Source organism: Capricornis sumatraensis, chromosome 5 (assembly GCF_032405125.1).
Source record: "Capricornis sumatraensis isolate serow.1 chromosome 5, serow.2, whole genome shotgun sequence".
NCBI lineage: Eukaryota > Metazoa > Chordata > Mammalia > Artiodactyla > Bovidae > Capricornis > Capricornis sumatraensis.
Window position 1 is genome coordinate 28,890,242 of NC_091073.1, and position 6,000 is coordinate 28,896,241.

The window sequence follows — 6,000 nt, forward strand, 5'->3', positions numbered from 1 at the left end:
AGGCTACAAACATGGCAAACAATCCAAAAACAATCACAACATACATCTTTTGTTTTGTATATTTTATGTATTTGTTATGTATATTATATTCTTTCACTCACTATGTATATTATAAATTCACATATAATTGGTATCATTCAGTCAGTCATCAATTCAGTTGCTCAGTCATGTCCGACTATTTGTGACTCCATGGACTGCAGCACACAAGGCTTCCCTGTCCAACATGAACTCCTGGAGCTTGCTAAAACTTATGTCCATCGAGTCTGTGATGCTATCCAACCGTCTCATCCTTCATCATCCCCTTCTCCTGCCTTCAATCATTCCCAGCATCAGGGACTTTTCAAGGAGTCAGTTCTTCGCATCAGGTGTCCAAGGTATTGGAGCTTCAGCTTCAGCATCAGTCCTTCAAATGAATATTCAGGACTGATTTCCTTTAGGATGGACGGGTTGGGTCTCCTTGCAGTCCAAGGGACTCTCAAGTCTTCTCCAACACCACAGTTCAAAAGCATTAATTCTTCAGTGCTCAGCTTTCTTTATAGTCCAACTCTCACATCTATACATGACTACTGGAAAAACCATAGCTTTGAGTAGATGGACCTTTGTTAGCAAAGTAATGTCTCTGCTTTTTAATATGCTGTTTAGCTTGATCATAGCTTTTCTTCCAAGGAGCAAGCATCTTTTAAATTCATGAATCCAGTCACCATCTGCAGTGATTTTGGAGCCCCCCCAAAATTGTCTGTCACTATTTCCATTGTTTTCCCATCTCTTTGCCATAAAGTGATGGGAATGGATGCCATGATCTACATTTTTTTAATGGTGAGTTTTAAGCCAAATTTTTCACTCTCTTCTTTCACTTTCATCCTCTTCTTTCACTTTCATCAAGAGGCTCTTTCATTCTTCTTCACTTTCTGCCGTGAGGGTGGTGTCATCTGCATATCTGAGGTTATTGATATTTCTCCCGGAAATCTTGATTCCAGCTTGTGCTTCTTCCAGCTTGGCATTTCGCATGATGTACTATCCACATAAGTTAAATAAGCAGGGTGACAATATACAGCCTTGACGTACTCCTTTTCCTATTTGGAACCAATCTGTTGTTCCATGTCCAGTTCTAACTGTTGCTTCCTGACCTGCATATAGGTTTCTCAAAAGACAGGTCAGGTGGTCTGGTATTCCCATCTCTTTCAGGGTTTTCCACACGGTGATCCACACAGTCAAAGGCTTTGGCATAGTCAATAAAGCAGAAATAGATGTTTTCCTGGAATTCTTGCTTTTTCGATGATCCAGTGGATGTTGGCAATTTGACCTCTGGTTCCTCTGCCTTTTCTAAAACCAGCTTGGACACCTGAAAGTTCACGGTTCACATATTGCTGAAGCCTGCCTTGGAGAATTTTGAGATGACTTTACTAGCGTGTGAGATGAGTGCAATTGTGCAGTAGTTTGAGCATTCTTTGGCATTGCGTTTCTTTGAGATTGGAATGAAAGCTGACCTTTTCCGGTCCTGTGGCCACTGCTGAGTTTTCCAAATTTGCTGGCGTATTGAGCGCAGCACTTTCACAGCATCATCTTTCAGGATTTGAAATAGCTCAACTAGAATTCCATCACTTCCACTAGCTTTGTTCATAGTGATGCTTCCTAAGGGCCACTTGACTTCACATTCCAGGATGTCTGGCTCTAAGTGAGTGATGACACCATCGTGATTATCTTGGTTGTGAAGATCTTTTTTGTACAGTTCTTTTGTGTATTCTTGCCACCTCTCCTTAATATCTTCTGCTTCTGTTAGGTCCAGACCATTTCTGTCCTTTATTGAGCCCATCTTTGCATGAAATGTTCGCTTGGTATCTCTAATTTTCTTGAAGAGATCTCTAGTCTTTCCCATTCTGTTGTTTTCCTCTATTTCTTTGCATTGATCGCTGAAGAAGGCTTTCTTATCTCTTCTTGCTATTCTTTGGAACTCTGCATTTAGATGCCTATATCTTTCCTTTTCTCCTTTACTTTTCACCTCTCTTCTCTTCACAGCTATTTGTAAGGCCTCCCCAGACAGCCATTTTGCTTTTTTGCATTTCTTTTCCATGGGGATGGTCTTGATCCCTGTCTCCTGTACAATGTCATGAACCTCATTCCATAGTTCATCAGACACTCTATCTATCAGACCTAGGCCCTTAAATCTATTTCTCACTTCCACTGTATGATCATAAGGGATTTGATTTAGGTCATACCTGAATGGTCTAATGGTTTTCCCTACTTTCTTCAATTTAAGTGTGAATTTGGAAATAAAGAGTTCATGATCTGAGCCACAGTCAGCTCCTGGTCTTGTTTTTGTTGACTGTATAGAGCTTCTCCATCTTTGGCTGCAAAGAAAATATAATCAATCTGATTTCGTTGTTGACCATCTGATGATGTCCATGTGTAGACTCTTCTCTTGTGTTTTTGGAAGAGGGTGTTTGCTATGACCAGTGTGTTTTCTTGGCAAAACTGTATTAGTCTTTGCCCTGCTTCATTCTGTATTCCAAGGCCAAATTTGCCTGTTACTCCAGGTGTTTCTTGACTCCCTACTTTTGCATTCCAGTCCCCTATAATGAAAAGGATATCTTTTTTGGGTGTTAGTTCTAAAAGGGCTTGTAGGTCTTCATAGAACCATTCAGCTTCTTCAGCATTACTAGTTGGAGCATAGACTTGGATTACTGTGATATTGAATGGTTTGTCTTGGAAACGAACAGAGTTCATTGTGTCGTTTTTGAGATTGCATCCAAGTACTCCATTTCAGACTTTTGTTGACCATGATGGCTACTCCATTTCTTCTAAGGGATTCCTGCCCGCAGTAGTAGATATAATGGTCATCTGAGTTAAATTCACCCATTCCAGTCCATTGCGTTATCCCTCAGGATCTGCAATAGCTCAATGTCATTCTGTCACCTCTACTAGCTCTGTTCTTAGTGATGCTTCCTGAGGGCCACTGGACTTCACATTCCAGGATGTCTGGCTCTAGACGAGTGAGCACACCATCGTGGTTACTTGGGTCATGAAGATAATTTTGTGTAGTTCTGTGTATTCTTGCCACCTCTTCTTAATATCTTCTGTTAGGTTCATACCATTTCTGTTCTTTCTTTTTTTTTTAAGTTGTCAAGGTTTGTATTTTTATTTATTTTTAAAATAATTCTATTAAAGGGAATGTTTTCATTTCAGTCAGTTCTTTTTTCAGAATTTCAGAAATAGAACAGAAATATGACTGCAGAAAAATTAATAAACGCTTTATTACTTAAATAATAAAATTAGATACAAATGGAAATCACATTAAATTTTAGTATGCGTGCATGCAGGCTAAGTCCCTTCAGTTATGCTACAGATTGTAGCCCATCCAGGCCCCTCTGTCCATGAAATTCTCCAGACAAAAAAACTGGAGCGGGTTGCCATGCCCTCTTCCAGGAAATTTTAGTATATAAAAAAATAATACAAAAGTGTTATTGTGCAAAATATCCATTATTTGTAAAATAGTAACAAAGCTGGGGAATTTAAATTATTTTTGGCATTATTAATGTTTAAATATGCTTTGTTGACAAACTGTATAGAAAATATCTTGTAAATTTAATGTTTTAAAAGACAGAAATCATATAAACTGTGAAATATAGTATTTCCGTTTTATAATTACATTTAAATATTTCTTTTTTTAATTTATTATTATTTTTTAATTTTAAAATCTTTAATTCTTACATGTGTTCCCAAACATGAACCCCCCTCCCACCTCCCTCCCCATAACATCTCAGTGGGTCATCCCCATGCACCAACCCCAAGCATGCTGTATCCTGCGTCAGACATGGACTGGCGATTCAATTCTTACATGATAGTATACATGATAGAATGCCATTCTCCAAAATCATCCCACCCTCTCCCTCTCCCTCTGAGTCCAAAAGTCCGTTATACACAGCTGTGTCTTTTTTCCTGTGTTGCATACAGGGTCGTCATTGCCATCTTTCTAGATTCCATATATATGTGTTAGTATACTGTATTGGTGTTTTTCTTTCTGGCTTACTTCACTCTGTATAATCGGCTCCAGTTTCATCCATCTCATCAGAACTGATTCAAATGAATTCTTTTTAATGGCTGAGTAATACTCCATTGTGTATATGTACCACTGCTTTCTTCATTTCTGTTCTTTCTTGTGCCCATCTTTGCATGAAATGTTCCCTTGGTATCTCTAATTTTCTTGGAAGAGATCTCTAGCCTTCCCATTCTGTTGTTTCCTTCTATTTCTTTGCATTCATCACTTAGGAAGTCTTTCCTATCTCTCCTTGTTATTCTTTGAAACTCTGCATTTAAATGGGTATATCTTTCCTTTTCTCCTTTGCCTTTCACTTACTTTCTCAGCTATGTGTAAGGCCTCCTCAAACAACCATTTGCCTTTTGGCATTTCTTTTTCTTGGGGATTGTCTTGATTACTGCTTCCTGTACAATGTCAAGAACCTCTGTCCATAGTTTTTCAGGCACTCTATCAGATCTAATCCCTTGAGTCTATTTCTCACTTCCACTGTTTAATTGTAAGGGATTTGATTTAGGTTATACCTGAATGGTCTAGTGGTTTTCCCTACTTTTTTCAATTTAAGTCTGAATTTGGCAATAAGGACTTCATGATCTGAGCCACAGTCAGCTCCTGGTCTTGTTTGTGCTGACTGTATAGAGCTTCTCCTTCTTTGGCTGCAAAGAATATAATCAATCTGATTTCGGTATTGACCATCTGTTGATGTCCATGTGTAGAGTCTTCTCTTGTGTTGCTGGAAGAGGGTGTTTGCTATGACCAGTGTGTTTTCTTGGCAAAACTCTATTAGCCTTTTCCCTGCTTCATTTTATACTCCAAGGCCAAATCTTCCTGTTACTCCAGGTATCTCTTAACTTCCTACTCTAGTATCAATAGGTATACTCAAAACGACAGCAGTTTAATGAATTATTTCTGGTTGGTGAGATTAGTAGGTATTTGTATTATTTCTTCAAATGTTTCAAAGTTGTCTAGTAATTTTGCTTAATGAAGGTATGTCACTTTTATAATCAAGAAAACATTATTATTTCCATACAATTAAAAGATGTCTGAAAAAAATAAAAATAAAAAAATAAATAAAAGATGTCTGACGAAGCAAAAAAAGTCTCTGTGGTTTGAGAGTGCCGAATCCTAACCACTAGACCACCAGGAACAAAGAGAAAGTCTCTGTGGTTTGAATAAACATTTTTATTCAAGAAATGAATAGAAATAATTGTATAATTATTGACTGGCTAGAAGCTTGTGTCAAATACAATGGTTATCTTTGCTATGTTATTCCTTAGAAACTACTGTTCCTCTTTCTAAATAGCATCCATCACTCTAAAACTGTTTTATCTCCAATTTAGAGCTGCTAATCTGAATCAATTCAAATGTGAAAAGGTTCAGTTGTCTGCCTCTACAGTACAGTGAAGCATATGGAATGCATTACACCGAAGGCTGAGAGATCACCCTGGCTGCATGGCAGTGTCTGGAGTATAAGCCAAGGTGTTGTCTTGGACAAATATAGTCCTTAATGGTTTGAGTTATAGTAAATTTGAAACCGATTCTTCTCCAACGTGTGAAAACAGAGATTGAGTTAGGGAATTTTTTTTTTTCTTTTTTTGGCAATGGCAATGTTTAATCTTTAGTGGGGGTCAGAACAGTAGAAGGTGTTCTCATATTAAGGTATGACGAGGAAAAGTTCAGAATATCACATGACACCTCCCATTGTCTAAGATCCATGAACTGCCATAGTGTTAAGGCAGAAGTTCACAGAACTCCAGTGTCTTGAGATTTTCAAACACACTGTAGAGCTCAAACCGCTGCCTGTTCTCCAGCTGATATCATTTTGGGAAATATGTTATTTAACTAACTGTGAAAATAGCACATTCAAATTTCTAACATGTAACCAAAGGAGTTTTCTTTCGTTACTTGGTAGTGAATGTATGGCACAAGAAAACACAGCTTAATATCCATGTGCAGTGAGGAAACAC